Genomic DNA, 16,990 nt, shown 5'->3' on the forward strand with positions numbered 1-16,990 from the left:
AACTATGCCTTGTACCTGAGATAATGCAACTTCATAATAGCTACCTAACTCAATGCTTCCTTATTAACATACAGACAATATACTTTTCTACCACTAATTATAAGATCACTCCCCAGGTCCCACAAAAGTATTAAGAAGTGCTTTACTTCCATACAAACAATTTTTATTTATTTATTTATTTTTGGCTGCGCCGCAGGCTTGTGGGATCTTATTTCACCAAGACCAGGGATCGAACCCAGGTCCCTGGCAGTGGAAGCACAGAGTACTAACCACTGCACCACCAGGGAATTCCCACAAACAATTTTTAATGTTCTGTAATGTGTAATAGTAAAACTTGCTTTTAATTTTAGAAAGCTTTACCTATTAAAATTATGTTCTAATTAGATTAAAAGAAATAAAAATTGGGAGTTTTTGAAATTTAGACTCCTATTAGAGACAATTACAGTTACAGAACATTCTAATATTACTAAGTATATGGCTGAGAGTTACTAGTCTTCGGGAGAAACAAAAAATATGCTGTGAATGTAGTTACCTGGTATATGAAGGAAAAGTAGAGTTTTAAGTCAAACATCTGTATTTAGTATCTACCACCCATGTTGTAACAAAATCAAAAGACCTCTAGGTTATTCTAATGAAACAGAATGACAGGACAGTTTCCAGGTTTTTCAAAACACAATGATTAACAAAATACAGGTCACTTGCTCAGCTTAGAGTAATCAGGGAAAAAAACATTAAATACAATTGATTTCTAGAGATTTTCAAAACAAGCATTTAGCCATTTGAAAAACCAGTACTTCTTTATACACTGAGTTGTCAAAAATAACAAGAACTCATGCTCTCATTTAAATTGAGAAAGTACCTTTCACACAGCCTGCCAGGAACACAACTGAGCAAATTAAAGTATGTTCAGTTTCACATCGAATTATATTAAACTTCAGTTTCAATACAATTGAAAAGAACAGAAGTTTGAAAGGAGCAATTGTGTTTTAATTTTTGCCTAGAATAGAAAATAGGATTTGTCTCATGAACTTCATCTCTTCATCTCTATTTTGTCAATCCCTAAATCTATAAACAGAGGACTACAAAACTGTGCTTTAATGTATACAGGTAAACTTAAAACCTGTTATAATCGGAATTAAAACCAGTTGTTATGCTCATGTAAGTAGATGGCTCACAAACTTTTTGATGTCAGAACCTCTTTATATTGTTAAAAATTATTGACCCCAAAAAGCTTTTGCTAATGTGAGTGATATCTATCAATAATTATTATATTAGAAATTAAACCAAAGAAAAAATTTAAATATTAATTCATTTAAAAATAAAAATAGAGGTAATAAACCCATTACATTTTAACACAAATGAATTTTTTTGAAACTACAGATTCCAAAACAAAACAAAACAAATTTACTAAGAAGAGTAGCATCATTATACATTTGTGCAAATATCTGGCTTAATTAAAGAGAACTGGATTCTTATATCCACTTCTGTATTCAATCTGTTTGTTGTACAACATGAAGAAAATCCAGCCTCACAGATACCACATTAAGACTTGACAAGTAGTAGCTTTTAAGTTTGTTGCAATGTAGAATCTGAAACCACATCAATAAACTTCTTACTCTGTTACATAAAAATCCATTGGTTTGAGATTGGTTCAAGATGGTGGAGTAGAAGGACGTGTGCTCACTCTCTCTTGTGAGAGCACCGTAATCACAACTAACTGCTGAACAATCATCGACAGGAAGACACTGGAACTCAAAAAAAAAGATACCCTGCATCCAAAAACAAAGGAGAAGCCGCAATGAGATGGTAGGAGGGGTGCAATCACAATAAAATCAAATCCCATAACTGCTGGGTGGGTGACTCACAAACTGGAGAACACTTATAGCACAGAAGTCCACCCACTGGAGTGAAGGTTCTGAGCTCCACATCAGGCTTCCCAACCTGGGGGTCTGGCAATGGAGGGAGGAATTCCTAGAGAATCAGACTTTGAAGGCTAGAGGGATTTGATTGCAGGACTTCGACAGGACTGGGGGAAACAGAGACTCCACTCTTGGACGGCACAAACAAAGTAGTGTGCGCATCGGGACCTGGGGGAAGGAGCAGTGACCCCGTAGGAGACTGAACCAGACCTACCTGCTAGTGGTGGAGGGTCTCCTGTGGAGGCGGGGGGTGGCTGTGGCTCACTGTGGGGACAAGGTCACTGGCAACAGAAGTTCTGGAAAGTGCTCCTTGGGGTGAGCCCTCCCAGAGTCCACCATTAGCCCCACCAAAGAACCAGGTAGGCTCCAGTGTTGGGTCGCCTCAGGCCAAACAACCAACAGGGAGGGAACCCAGCCCCACCCATCAGCAGACAAGCAGATTAAAGTTTTACTGAGCTCTGCCCACCAGAGCAACACCCAGCTCTACCTACCACCTGTCCCTCCCATCAGGAAGTTTGCACAAGCCTCTTAGATAGCCTCATCCACCAGAGGGCAGACAGCAGAAGCAAGAAGAACCACAATTCTGCAGCCTGTGGAAGGAAAACCACATTCACAGAAAGACAGACAAAATGAAAAGGCAGAGGACTTTGTACCAGATGAAGGAACAAGATAAAACCCGAGAAAAACAACTAAAAGAAGTGGAGATAGGCAACCTTCCAGGAAAAGAATTCAGAATAATGATAATGAAGATGATCTAGGGCCTCGGAAAAAAAATGGAGGCAAAGATTAAGAAGATGCAAGAAATGTTTAACAAAGACCTAGAAGAATTAAAGAACAAACACTTAGAAGAATTAAAGAACAAACAAACAGTGATAAACAATACAATAACTGCAATGAAAAATACACTAGAAGGAAGCAATATCAGAATAACTGAGGCAGAACAGATAAGTGACCTGGAAGACAGAATGGTGGAGTTCACTGCCAAGGAACAGAATAAAGAAAAAAGATGAAAAGAAAGGAAGACAGCCTAAGAGACCTCTGGGACAACATTAAACACAACAACATTTGCATTACAGGGGTCCCAGAAGGAGAAGAGAGAGAGAAAGGACCTGAGAAAATATGTGAAGAGATTATAGTCGAAAACTTCCCTAACATGGGAAAGGAAATCGCCACCCAAGTCCAGGAAGCACAGAGTCCCAGGCAGGATAAACCCAAGAAGAAACATGCCGAGACACATAGAAATCAAATTGACAAAAATTAAAGACAAAGAAAAGTTATTGAAAGCAGCAAGGGAAAAATGAAAAATAACATACAAGGGAACTCCCATAAGGTTAACAGCTGATTTCTCAGCAGAAACTCTACAAGCAAAAAGGGAGTGGCACTATATATTTAAAGTGATGAAAGGAAAGAACCTACAACCAAGATTACTCTACCTGGCAAGGATCTCATTCAGATTCAACGGAGAAATCAAAAGCTTTACAGACAAGCAAAAGCTAAAAGAATTCAGCATCACCAAACCAGCTCTACAACAAATGCTAAAGGAACTTCTCTAAGTGGGAAACACAAGAGAAGAAAAGGACCTACAAAAACAAACCCATAACAATTAAGAAAATGGTAATAGGAACATAGATATCGATAACTACCTTAAACGTGAATGGATTAAATGTTCCAACCAAAAGCCACAGGCTCACTGAATGGATACAAAAATAAGACCCATATATATGCTGTGTACAAGAGACCCACTTCACACATAGGGACACATACAGACTGAAAGGGAGGGGATGGAAAAAGATAGTCCATGAAAATGGAAATCAAAAGAAAGTTGGAATAGCAACAGTCATATTAGATAAAATAGACTTTAAAATACAGAATGTTACAAGAGACAAGGAAGGACACTACATAATGATCAAGGGATCAATTCAAGAAGAAGATATAACAGTTCTAAATAGATATGCACCCAACATAGGAGTACCTCAATACATAAGGCAACTGCTAACAGCTATAAAAGGGGAAATCGACAGTAACACAATAATAGTGGGGGATTTTAACACCTCACTTACACCAATGGACAGATCATGCAGACAGAAAGTTAATAAGGAAACACAAGCTTTAAATGATACAATAGACCAGATAGATTTAATTGATATTTATAGGACATTCCATCCAAAAACAGCAGATTACACTTTCTTCTCAAATGCACATGGAACATTCTCCAGGATAGATCACATCTTGGGTCACAAATCAAGCCTAGGTAAATTTAAGAAAATTGAAATCATATCAAGCATCTTTTCCAACCACAACGCTATGAGATTAGAAATAAATTACAGGGGAAAAAACATAAAAAACACAAAACACATGGAGGCTAAACAATACGTTACTAAATAACTAAGAGATCGCTGAAGAAATCAAAGAGGAAATGAAAAAATTCCTAGAGACAACTTACAATGAAAACATGATGATCCAAAACCTATGGATGCAGCAAAAGCAGTTCTAAGAGGGAAGTTTATAGCAATACAAGCCTACCTCAAGAAACAAGAAAAATCTCAAGTAAACAATCTAACCTTACACCTAAAGAAACTAGAGAAAGAAGAACAAACAAAACCCAGAGTTAGCAGAAGGAAACAAATCATAAAGATCAGAGCAGAAATAAATGATATAGAAACAAAGAAAACAATAGCAAAGATCAAGAAAACTAAAAGCTGCTTCTTTGAGAAGATAAACAAAATTGATAAACCTTTAACTAGACACATCAAGAAAAAGAGGGAGAGGATTCAAATCAATAAAATTCAAAATGAAAAAGGAGAAGTTACCATGTACACCGCAGAAACACAAAGCATCATAGGAGACTACTACAAGCAACTCTATGCCAATAAAATGGACAACCTGGAAGAAATGGACAGATTTTTAGAAAGGTATAACCTTCCAAGACTGAACCAGGAAGAAATAGAAAATATGAACAGACCAATCACTAGTAATGAAATTGAAACTGTGATTAAAAATCTTCCAACAAACAAAAGTCCAGGACCAGATGGCTTCACAGGTGAATTCTATCAAACATTTAGAGAAGAGCTAGCACCAATCCTTCTCAAACTCTTCCAAAAAATTGAACAGGAAGGAACACTCCCAAACTCATTCTATGAGGCCACCATCACCCTGATACCAAAACCAGACAAAGATACTACAAAAAAAGAAAATTACAGATCATTATCACTGATGAATATAAATGTAAAAATCCTCAACAAAATACTAGCAAATATGATCCAACAATACATTAAAAGGATCATACACCATGGGCTTCCCTGGTGGCGCAGTGGTTGAGAATCCGCCTGCCAATGCAGGGGACACGGGTTCGAGCCCTGGTCTGGGAGGATCCCACATGCCACGGAGCAACTAGGCCCGTGAGCCACAATTACTGAGCCTGCGCATCTGGAGCCTGTGCTCTGCAACAAGAGAGGCCACGATAGTGAGAGGCCCGCGCACCGCGATGAAGAGTGGCCCCCGCTTGCCACAACTAGAGAAAGCCCTCGCACAGAAACGAAGACCCAACACAGCCATAAATAAATAAATAAATAAATATTTAAAAAAAAAAAAAAAAAAAAAAAAAAAAAGGATCATACACCATGATCAAGTGGGATTTATCCCAGGGATGCAAGGATTCTTCAATATATGCAAATCAATCAATGTGATATACCATATTAACAAACTAAAGAATAAAAACCATATGATCACCTTAATAGATGCAGAAAAAGCTTTTGACAAAACTCAACACCCATTTACGATAAAAATTCCCCAGAAAGTGGGCATAGAGGGAACCTACCTCAACATAATAAAGGCCATATATGACAAACCCACAGCCAACATCGTTCTCAATGGTGAAAAACTGAAAGCATTTCCTCTAAGATCAGGAACAAGGCAAGGATGTCCACTCTCGCCACTATTATTCAACATAGTTTTGGAAGTCCTAGCCACGGCAATCAGAGAAGAAAAAGAAATAAAAGGAATACAAATTGGAAAAGAAGAAGTAAAACTGTCACTGTTTGCAGACGACATACTATACATAGAGAATCCTAAAGACGCCACCAGTAAACTACTAGAGCTAATCAATAAATTTGGTAAACTTTCAGGTTACAAATTTAATGCACAGAAATCTCTTGCATTCCTATACACCAACAACAAAAGATCAGAAAGAGAAATTAAGGAAACAATCCCATTCACCATTGCAACAAAAAGAATAAAACACCTAGGAATAAACCTACCTAAGGCGGTAAAAGACCTGTACTCAGAAAACTATATGACACTGATGAAAGAAATCAAAGATGACACAAACAGCTGGGGAGATATATCATGTTCTTGGATTGGAAGAATCAATATTGTGAAAATGACTATACTACCCAAAGCAATCTACAGATTCAATGCAATCCCTATCAAATTACCAGTGGCATTTTTTGCAGAACTAGAACTAAAATATTAAAATTTGTAATGGAGACACAAAAGACCCCGATTAACCAAAGCCTTGAGGGAAGAAAACAGAGCTGGAGGAATCAGACTCGTTGACTTCAGACTACACTACAAAGCTACAGTAATCAAAGCAATATGGCACTGGCACAAAAACAGAGACATAGATCAATGGAACAAGATAGAAAGACCAGAGATAAACCCACACACCCACGGTCAACTAATCTATGACAAAGGAGGCAAGGATATACAATGGAGAAAAGACAGTCTTTTCAATACGTGGTGCTGGGAAAACTGGACAGCTAAATGTAAAAGAATGAAATTAGAATACTCCCTAATACCATATACAAAAATAAACTCAAAATGGATTAGAGACCTTAGTGTAATACTGGACGCTATAAAACTCTTAGAGGAAAACATAGGCAGAACACTCATTGACATAAATCACAGCAAGATCTTTTTTGACCCACCTCCTAGAGTAATGGAAATAAAACCAAAAATAAACAAATGGGACCTAATGAAACTTCAAAGCTTTTGCACAGCAAAGGAAACCACAAACAAGACGAAAAGACAACCCTCAGAATGGGAGAAAATATTTGCAAACGAATCAACGGACAAAGGATTAATCTCCAAAATATATAAACAGCTCATGCAGGTCAATATTAAAGAAACAAACAACCCAATCCAAAAATGGGCAGAAGACCTAAATAGACATTTCTCCAAAGAAGACATACAGATGGCCAAGAAGCACATGAAAAGCTGCTCAACATCACTACTTATTAGAGAAATGCAAATCAAAACTACCATGAGGTATCACCTCACACCAGTTAGAATGGGCATCATCAGAAAATCTACAAACAACAAATGCTGGAGAGGGTGTGGCGAAAAGGGAACCCTCTTGCACTGCTGGTGGGAATGTAAATTGATACAGCCACTATGGAGAACAGTATGGAGGTTCCTTAAAAAACTAAAAATAGAATTACTATATGACCCAGCAATCCCACTACTGGGCATATATCCAGAGAAAACCATAATTCAAAAAGACACATGCACCCCAATGTTCATTGCAGCACTATTTACAATAGCCAGGTCATGGAAGCAACCTAAATGCCCAACAACAGATGAATGGATAAAGAAGATGTACATATGTACATATATACAATGGAATATTACTCAGCCATAAAAAGGAACGCAGTTGGGTCATTTGCAGAGACATGGATGGATCTAGAGACTGTCATAAGGAGTGAAGTACGTCAGAAAGAGAAAAACAAATATCGTATATTAACACATATATGTGGAACCTAGAAAAATGGTACAGATGAACCGGTGTGCAGGGCAGAAATAGAGACACAGATGTAGAGAACAAATGTATGGACACCAAGAGGGGAAAGTGGCAGGGGGGTGGGGGTGGTGGTGGGATGAATTGGGAGATTGGGATTCACATGTATACACTAATATGTATAAAACAGGTAACTAATAAGAACGTGCTGTATAAAAAATAAATAAAATTAAATTAAAAAATTAAAAAAAAAATCAATTTTTTTTATCTTACACTTTGAAGGGATTGTTTACCCATGCATGATTTTGTATTATTAACCATTGGTCATTTAGAAAATAGTGGATCACTGCATTTGACAGGTTTTCCAAAGTTGACACATTGAATATATTATTTAAAATAAAATGTGTTAATGTCAGCACTGTTCATATCAGAAACATCTTTAAGTTTTGAGAAGTGGTCAAGCTCATGGTCAAGATACCTGTTTTCCAAAATTCTTTTCTCCTCAAAGTTCAAATTTTATCATTGGCAATAAACCGTATCAGTTGTTTTCCTGGGAGTGATGGATTCGCTTTGTTCATTTTTATAAAAATGTCTACTAAATACCCAAGTCTGAATAACCATAGCTATGAGTCGGTCATTTTTTCATATAAAAATGGTATTCAAAAAAAATGACTCGTTTGGCTCACAACTCAGTCACACAGCTGCTTTTCCTCAAGACAGCCACCATACTTTGGCATGGAGAAGAGCTTTGTTTATATTCTCCATTTTGAGACAGAGACTATTAAAATGATAAGTATTCAATGGTCAGGATTTAATAAAATGCATAATTTTTACTGTTTCATCAAGGATACTCTTCAATGAACCTGACTTTGTGTGTGTGTGTGAATACAGGGTGGTGAGTTAAATAATGATTATTATTTCAGTGTAATGTCACTGCTTTGATTTGTGCTAAAAGCCAGAGGTCCACAGCCACACTTTGGGAACCACTGATTGAAATAAACGTTTCCAATACACTCTCGTCTCTCCTCCTTTTAATTATGTATCCTCATAAACGGTTTCAGTTGCAAAAGGATTGCTAAAAGTAACCTTTACGTGAAGACAAAGTGTTAAGAAACCATTAAGAACAATTATTATTTTTTACTTTTCTCATTACTACATGGTCATAGAACTTCTATGGAAGTGTTCATTTCCTTATTTGTAAAATAAACTTAATTGTAAAACAATTAAGCATGAACGATCAAGAAAACCCTATAACAGAAGAGCAATGTAGAAGGGGTGCAAGCTCTACCATATAGTAAAACATAGTACTTTTATAATTAGAGGAGTTGTGTTAGCACATAAATAGAAAAACCAATGGAACTTCCCTAATTATGACTCAAAATCCAGAAACAATAAAAAATTGATAATTCAACTACACACACACACACTGAAAAGAAAAAAAACCCTTTTGTATGGTACAAAAACACAATAAACAAAATCAGAAGACAAATATTTGCAATTTAACACAGACAATGGCTAATATATCAATTATATAAGGAGCTCCTGAAAATCATGAGGGAAAAACCAACAACCAGATCAAAAAGTGAACAAAGAATGGGCAATTAACAGAAGAAATAACTCATAAAAAGAAAAGCAAATATTATATTTCACACACCAGATTTACAAAAATCCAAGTTAGGCAACATATTTATTGACAAGACTATAGGGGAACAGGCATTCCCAAAAACTGTGGGAATGCAAAATCAAACAAACCTCCCCCGCCATAGGAATTTGACAATGTCTAGAAAAATTACATATTCATCTACCCTTTGACCCAGCAATCACACTTGCAGGAATCTAACCTATCAATACAGCCATAAAATAGGATGAGGAAAATGTCTATATACAAAAATAATTTGAACCTGAATTTAATCAAGCCTTCAGCCCCAACTTCAAATTCATAGGAAACAGAAGGTTAGAGGAGCAAGTGAAATGACAAGATGAGGAAGCATAGAAAACCATCCAGGTTACAAAATATTCTAGAGGACAGCTGAAAACAACAAGTTAAAGCCATGAAAAACAAAAACAAAAATAAAAGGAGGAACTACTCCTAAGAGGGACTTAAAAGACCTAACAACCAAATGTAATGGTGGACCTAATTCAGAAAGAGTTACCTCGAAAAAGACATTAAACAATTGGCAGGAACTTGAATAAGATGAGGTATTAAATGACATCAAGCAATTACTGCTAATTTTGTTAAGTGTGATACTGGCATTGTAGCTATACAAGAATGTGTCTGTATATTTTAGAAATGCATACTAACATATGTAGTGGTAAAAGGAAATGAGTTTTGAGATTTAATTTAAATTACTTCAGCAACAATAACAACAACGCAGGATTGATAAAGTAAGAGTAGCAAAATCTTGCCAATACTGAACTTGGTGATAGGTTTTGGAGGCTCATTACACTGTTCTTTCTGCTTTTGTGCAGAGTGACATTTTTCACGATAATTTTTTAAAGGGGCCTAGCAAAGTCCCTGACATGAAACAGGCATTTAATAAATGACAATTATTACAATAAAGTTTTGGTACTTTACAAGTTAAAGAGGAAAAAATGTGTTATATTTAAACCTTACTAAGATTAAGCATTGTAACTTTTATAAAGAAGAACTATTAATTCATTCAACTTTTTTTTTTGATTTTTTAAAGATTGTTATCTGGAAGGTCTTGGGCTAAGAACTGGAAGTATAAAGATAAATAAAGCATAGGTGCTGACCTCAAGGAAACATGAGGTGAATAAATTTGGATGCACAGTTACAATACCTGTTAGGAGCTTCAATGGAGATGACCAAGATAGGAAAGCCTAATTCTGCAAGAGGATGGATCAAAATTGCCCTCCAGATGGGATAATTCTTTACGAAGAAATAAAGATTTGTTAGACTACTTAGAAAAGGATGGCTAGGTCCATGAGGGTACAACATCCCAGGGAAAAGGAATAGAAAATACAAAGACAATTATACTCCAATAAAGATGTTAAAAAAAAAAAGAAAAGAAAATACAAAGACATGACACATTTGGGGAACTATATGCTGTTTCTATATGATCCCTGAATATTTCTCAGGGAATAAGATTTGAGACATAAGCAAGAGCCATATCATGAATGCCAAGAGTTTTGACTTCATATAAATGACAGACAATATTAAAAGGATCTTGTCTTTCGAGAAAGCATTTCTGACATCAGTTGGAAAATGGACTGGGGTGGGGAAGTTGGAGGAAATAAAGCCCATTATAAGGCTACTATAAGTTCTAGGAAAGAGATGACTTGGCCTAACTAAGCAGTATGGATTAAGAAAAGGAATTATGTTGAGAGCTTTTTAGGAGGTAGAATAAACGGAATTGAGTGACTGATTGGCTATGAGGATAGTGAGAGACGTCTAGGATGCCTCGCAGAATTCGGAATTGGATGAATGGATGGATGAATAATGGTGACACCAACTGGTATAAAAGAAATCAGGAGAATGAGGCAGCCTGGATTGAGGTTGATACTAATAATCCAGAGATATACGTTTATAAGGCAGGTATATGGAAGGATATGGGGTTCAGGGAGATGAAATTGCTGGCAAGAGTCAAGTGCTTTATCATTTTAATCTGCACTTAAAGACCCAAACTTCCTATCATGCATAACACCATAACATTTAATAACTTCATACCAGGTTCTCATACCGCCTGCTCACAAACTTTCTTTCAGTGACTCTATTATGCTTTCCGCTTCCATCACCACTACTGGTTTTAGGCTATTACTTTATCTCCAGTGGGGGGTGGGGATTGGGGGAAGAACAGTAGAAACAAAGAAGGTAAGGTTTTCAACATTCTGGCCCTTACCTAGCTTTCCAGTGTTTGTTTTCCAAGTGTTCCCGACATGAACACTTCACTTCGGCTACACTGATTTGCTGACTCCCAAATACTCCTTTGCATATTTCTGTTCCTTTATCCCTGAACCTCCATGTGGAATGCCATGTCGCCTCTTCATATTTATTACTAAGTTGCTCACTCATCTCATAAGGCCCAACTGAGTTCCTACGTACACTATATTGAATCATTCAAATCCAGTGAACTGTCTCCTTTCTGGGTCATACCTTTACACATGTCTTTATCTTCTCTATCACCAATTTGACTATAAATGAAGTGTTCCATCTTAACTTGAATAATTAATTCAAATCAGGTGCTCAATAAATGTTATTTGAGCACAATTTTCCTATGTATTACTGAGCCTATTACACATTTAATGATACTAAGTAACAATTTTTGGACAACCACCACTTTAAAAATCATTTCTTGGCATCCTGGACTCATGGTAGTCCTAAAAAACACACCACACACACACACACACACACACACACACCTATTATAAATGAATAGAATTATTTTACAACAGGCGTCCCCCACCACCAGCTGCACAGCAGGAGGTGAGTGGCCGTAGAGCAGGCGAAGCTTCATCTGCTGTTCCCCATCGCTCACATTACTGCCTGAACCATCCCCCCTCCCCCGCGGAAAAACTGTCTTCCATGAAATCTGTCCCTGGTGCCAAAAAGGTTGGGGACCGCTGTTTCACAACATCCAAAGCTTTTGAATTTGTTTTGGCAACAAAATTCTCATAGTGTAGTTTTTGATTGAAGGAACATGCTGCAATTATGTTACAGTCGAGATCTGTGAAAATAATTATTTTCTAATAATCAAGAAGACTTTCTTTAATTTGTCATTCTCTTGATAGTTCCTCCCACTCTCCGGGTTAGCTTACATACAGATGTTATCCAGGCAATGTTCTGTTCTTTCTTATTCTATTTTAACTGACAACTTATTTTAACTAAGGATGGCCTGTACTTAAGGCTTCAGTGTTAGCATACTGAATTGTCTTCTGGTTAACTCAAAATAAATAACGATCATTCATGTGATTTAAGCATTACTAATTTTTAAGCATTAAAAGGACATCTAATGGGAACCAGAACACTGCACTAAGCATTCTAAGTTAAAAACACATACTCAAATCAAACAACCATCCATAACCATTCAGTTATGCACTGAATTCTTCATTGTTAAACAGCTTATGTAATAGCTCTCTTAAGAATATACAAAGTATCAATATAAAAGCTACCTAAAAGGAGCTTACAACCTAGCTGGTGAAATTAGACATATATACCTCAAACAATAATAAACAGAATGATATGTAACTGAATGGTATAGGCAAGGTAATATAATGAAAAGGGTACGAAAAATCTGAGTTCTTTTCCCTTCTCAAGCACTGAGAGACTTTGATCAGTTTCTGGGGCATCACTTTTCTCATTTGAAAAATAAAAAACGAGAAAGATGATCTCTAAGGGCCTTTTGGCATTAACATTCTCTGGTAATACACAATGTTGTGAGAGGCTCTAAATGCTGGTAGAAAGTTTTCAGAAGCAAAATAACCAATTTGTTTTAGAATTACTTTCTCATTGTTTTAACTAGTTTAAAATAAATGTTATTTTAAAAATAACCAGTTTGCTTATAGTCTATTAATAAACTAAAAAAGAGTTTTTGGTAAAATGTTATAAAGCCAAGATTAGAAGATAACCTATATTATAAATATATATTATATAATGTATACATATTTAAAACAGAATGACTTTAATTTTAAGTATATCTAAGATTCTTTTCAATCATCCAGTTAAAAAAACATACCATACTCCAAAAAAGTTAAAAATAAAAAAATCCATTCCTTGTCAGGATCCATGTTGCTTAAAGGTTTTCTTCTTTCTCTCGTTCCTTTTTCCTCCCAAATAAATCAAGGGATTATGATACGCTGTTTTATGTGAATGATGAAAGCATTGTAAGTAATCTTTATAAGATTAATAATCTTTATAATCTTTTATAAATATCATAAATGATTTTTCAAAGTCATCACAAAATGATGTATGGACTTGTTGTTCTCAGATATTTCTATTTTAAAATGTATTACAGATTTTTAGCTTCAGCATTAAGGATCACTAGGCCTCTCTATATTTGTGAGTTCTAATTTTCCCTAACATATTTTTAGGGAGTTTATATAATCTTAGAGGTCTTCAGATACAGCTGTTTCTTCCCTAGAATGCAGTCTCCAAAAGATACAAGATTTTTCTCCTCTATAAGAGCCACATGATCATTGCTATGCCAAACATGTATATAATTATCAGCACGTACAGATTGCCTGATAGGTCAAGATGCCTCACTCAAACGCTGGCAGCTGGTGCTGGCTGTCTAATGGGTGTCTTGCTGCTTCTCCACATGGAGAAGGAGATGCTTTTGCTTCCTCCAAGTATGGCAGTGGGTCCAAAAAGAAGCATGCAAATGGAAAAGCTGAAGCTGCAGATCTTCCCCATGAGTTTTTATTGTTTGCCCTTCAAAGCTTAATTTTACTTTATAAAGCAAAGAATTTTTTCCCCTAGTTGTGCTCCAAACTATCTTTTCTCTAAGAGGAGTGTATTACAGTGGGAACAACTCTTGAGTTTTCTCAGCACAATTATATAAGTGGTTATAAGACCCAAGGATTAAGTTCACATGACAAAGTACATTTCCAAATCAATAAAACTAGTCCAATGATAGTTTTTAGAGGATTTAGAGACGAATCAAATGGTGATTTTATGTTATACTCAAGAGCAGAAGTGAACTTAACGAAATCAACACTCTTACCCATGTGAATACAATTATTTTAAATAACAGTTTGAATAGATGTGTAATTACTGAATCATCAGAATTTAGTTGGTAAATACTTTTTAAATAATTGCAAGGTACCAAGGGACATCTGCATTTCCGATAGCCAATGATTTCTTTGGTATTTTGTTAATGTTATTATTTGATTTCTCAGAGAAAAACATGAAAATATCAAATAAGAATGCTATATGGAACAGAGGGCCCAGTTTAATTTCACAGATAAGCCTTGAAGTAACATTTATTCCTTTAGCAGTAAAACATGAAATACAGATTCATAAGCCTTGAGTGGCAATGTTCTACAAGGTTTCAAGGCAATGGGGTCCTTCTCTACAAAAGTTAACAACATTTTCCCCCCAAAAAGTGCTTTTTTCTAATTTACAGAACAATAATAGTGTTTTTCTTATTACAAATAAAAAATAAACAAAAGTGTTTCAAAAATACACATTTCCTCAGAGAAAAAGTAATGCATTATATTGATAATACTGCAGCATCCAAGGCAGCAGGTAAATATTTAATCTCTTCAAGCCTCAATTTATTCTTTCATCAAGTGGGGATGGTATCTCAACTTCATAAGATACGTTATAAGGATTAAATGAGATAAGGTATGAAGAAAAAAAATCTAGTACTGTGTCAAGAATATAGTGGGCACAAAATGAAAAGTAGCCCTATATTCAAATTTTAGACAGAATTTCTGGCAAGATTTACTAATTTCCCTCCATTCTGGATTATGTTTTCCTAAGAGCTTCATTAAGAAATAAATTACATTATTGTTAGTACTATACTGCACCCCACAACTTGTGTGCTCTTCCCCCCTCTGTAGTTTTTCTTTTTTTCTCATTATAAAGCTTAACTTTTATTCATGATGGAAAATAAAGAAAAACACAGAGAACAAACAAAAATTCTTCATAATTTCTTCATACAAAAACTACCACTGTTAACATGGTGATTTCTATCCTTCCAATGTTTTTCTAATTATACATATGTAGATGCATAAATATAAATTTACTAGAGATCATGATTTTTTACAACTTTGTAATTTCCTTTTCCCCATAATTTCCCCCAAACATAAATTTTAATAATGTTACAATAATAAATTATGCTTTTAACCATGAATTTAGGTGATGAGTACATAAGAGTTCCCTCTGGGGCCCTCACAGGTGACATATTTTAAAGATATCTGTGATCTCTAATGATCTAATTATTTTTAAAAATCTACTGAGTTTCTATGCCTGATTTATCACATTTATAATTAGTAAATTTACTAAGCTAATCACACTATTACAATGAATTAACTAAAAGCCAAGGGTAATTTGGGGGAAAAAAAAAAAGAGGATAACCTTTTCAATTACAGTCATTCTGCTATAACACAATATATGTGCCCCTAAAAATTCACTGCACTGTGCAAAATCATGCAATAAAACCACAGGTTTATGGGGAAAGTGAAGTTAAGGGCACAATACTAAAAAAAATGCATCAGTTTTACACTTTAAAAAAGGAACCTAATAAAAAATAGTATCAAAGTTTCACACACATTAAATTGCTAAAAAATATATAAGCATTACAGTAAATATAGCACATTACCTTGAAAAAGATCTGAAGATTGTTTATGGAAGTGCGTGCTGGAGGGCCTACAGCTTGTGAGTTATGAAGCAGTGGAAGGGAGATGATCTGAAATTGGATGGAAAGTTGTGACACCAGATGTGGATGGACAGAGCTCAAAACACACTGGTGAACTGAGGTGGAGGGTGAATGTTTGAGCAACATGTGTGTTTAGGGTATTCCTAGGCAGTTCAGGTCAACTGGGTGTGGTTTTCTGAATTCACCTAGTATTTCTCTTGGATGAAATTGCCCATAAGCAAATGCAATATTCACCATCATGCTCAAATGATTCCCTAATACATCAATTGGAACAAATCTGCATAAGTGTTACAGCAGAATTAACAGCATGTTGCATTGTGACACTACATCAGTGAAGCACAGCTCTCATTAAGACAGAAAGGAATACTAAAAAAGTTTATTATCCCTATGGACCAGACGACTCAAGACTATTTAATAAATAGATGTGAAATTATTTTTATTTAAAAAAAAAAAAGTTAATTTGACAAAGTTCACAGGCAAGGTGAAGGCAATGAGAAAAACTCAAGTGTGGAAATTCTGCTTTTAATTGTCATATAGTTCATGATAAGTAATACTCTATAAATAAATACTTATCTTCCTTATATCAAAGATTTAGCCATAATAAAAAAGAAAAGTAAAAACAAAACCAGGGTTAATTCAGGCAGTTTATAATCTGATTTGCATTATTTGAAGACCAAATCCACAGAAAAAGATACCCAATTTTATCAAGAAAAATGAGATGTTCTGATATCATTAGAGTGATAAAACAGGATATATATCGCAGATAACCATCAATTACTTTCTGTTGTATAGTTAAAGTATGTTTTAAAAAATATAATGACAAATCACATTTGCAAATTCTAAAGTTGGAATCAAGTAAACCAGCAAAATTTCTATCACCCAAAAGTTTTTTTTATGTTTATAAGAAATATAGCTAAGTTACTCATAGAAACACTAGATCAGTAGACCATTCCCTCCCATGCTAGACAGAATAAAATCCAAATTATCTTAATATTTCT

The 16,990-nt window shown here is 35.3% G+C and overlaps 1 protein-coding gene across 1 annotated transcript in view; it reads right to left on the reverse strand.

The window, feature by feature from the left end:
• The window catches only part of SESN3 (sestrin 3), a 73,989-nt gene that overhangs the window by 36,527 nt on the left and 20,472 nt on the right, over positions 1-16,990 (reverse strand). The window lies entirely within an intron of this gene.

Source organism: Balaenoptera acutorostrata, chromosome 9 (assembly GCF_949987535.1).
Source record: "Balaenoptera acutorostrata chromosome 9, mBalAcu1.1, whole genome shotgun sequence".
NCBI lineage: Eukaryota > Metazoa > Chordata > Mammalia > Artiodactyla > Balaenopteridae > Balaenoptera > Balaenoptera acutorostrata.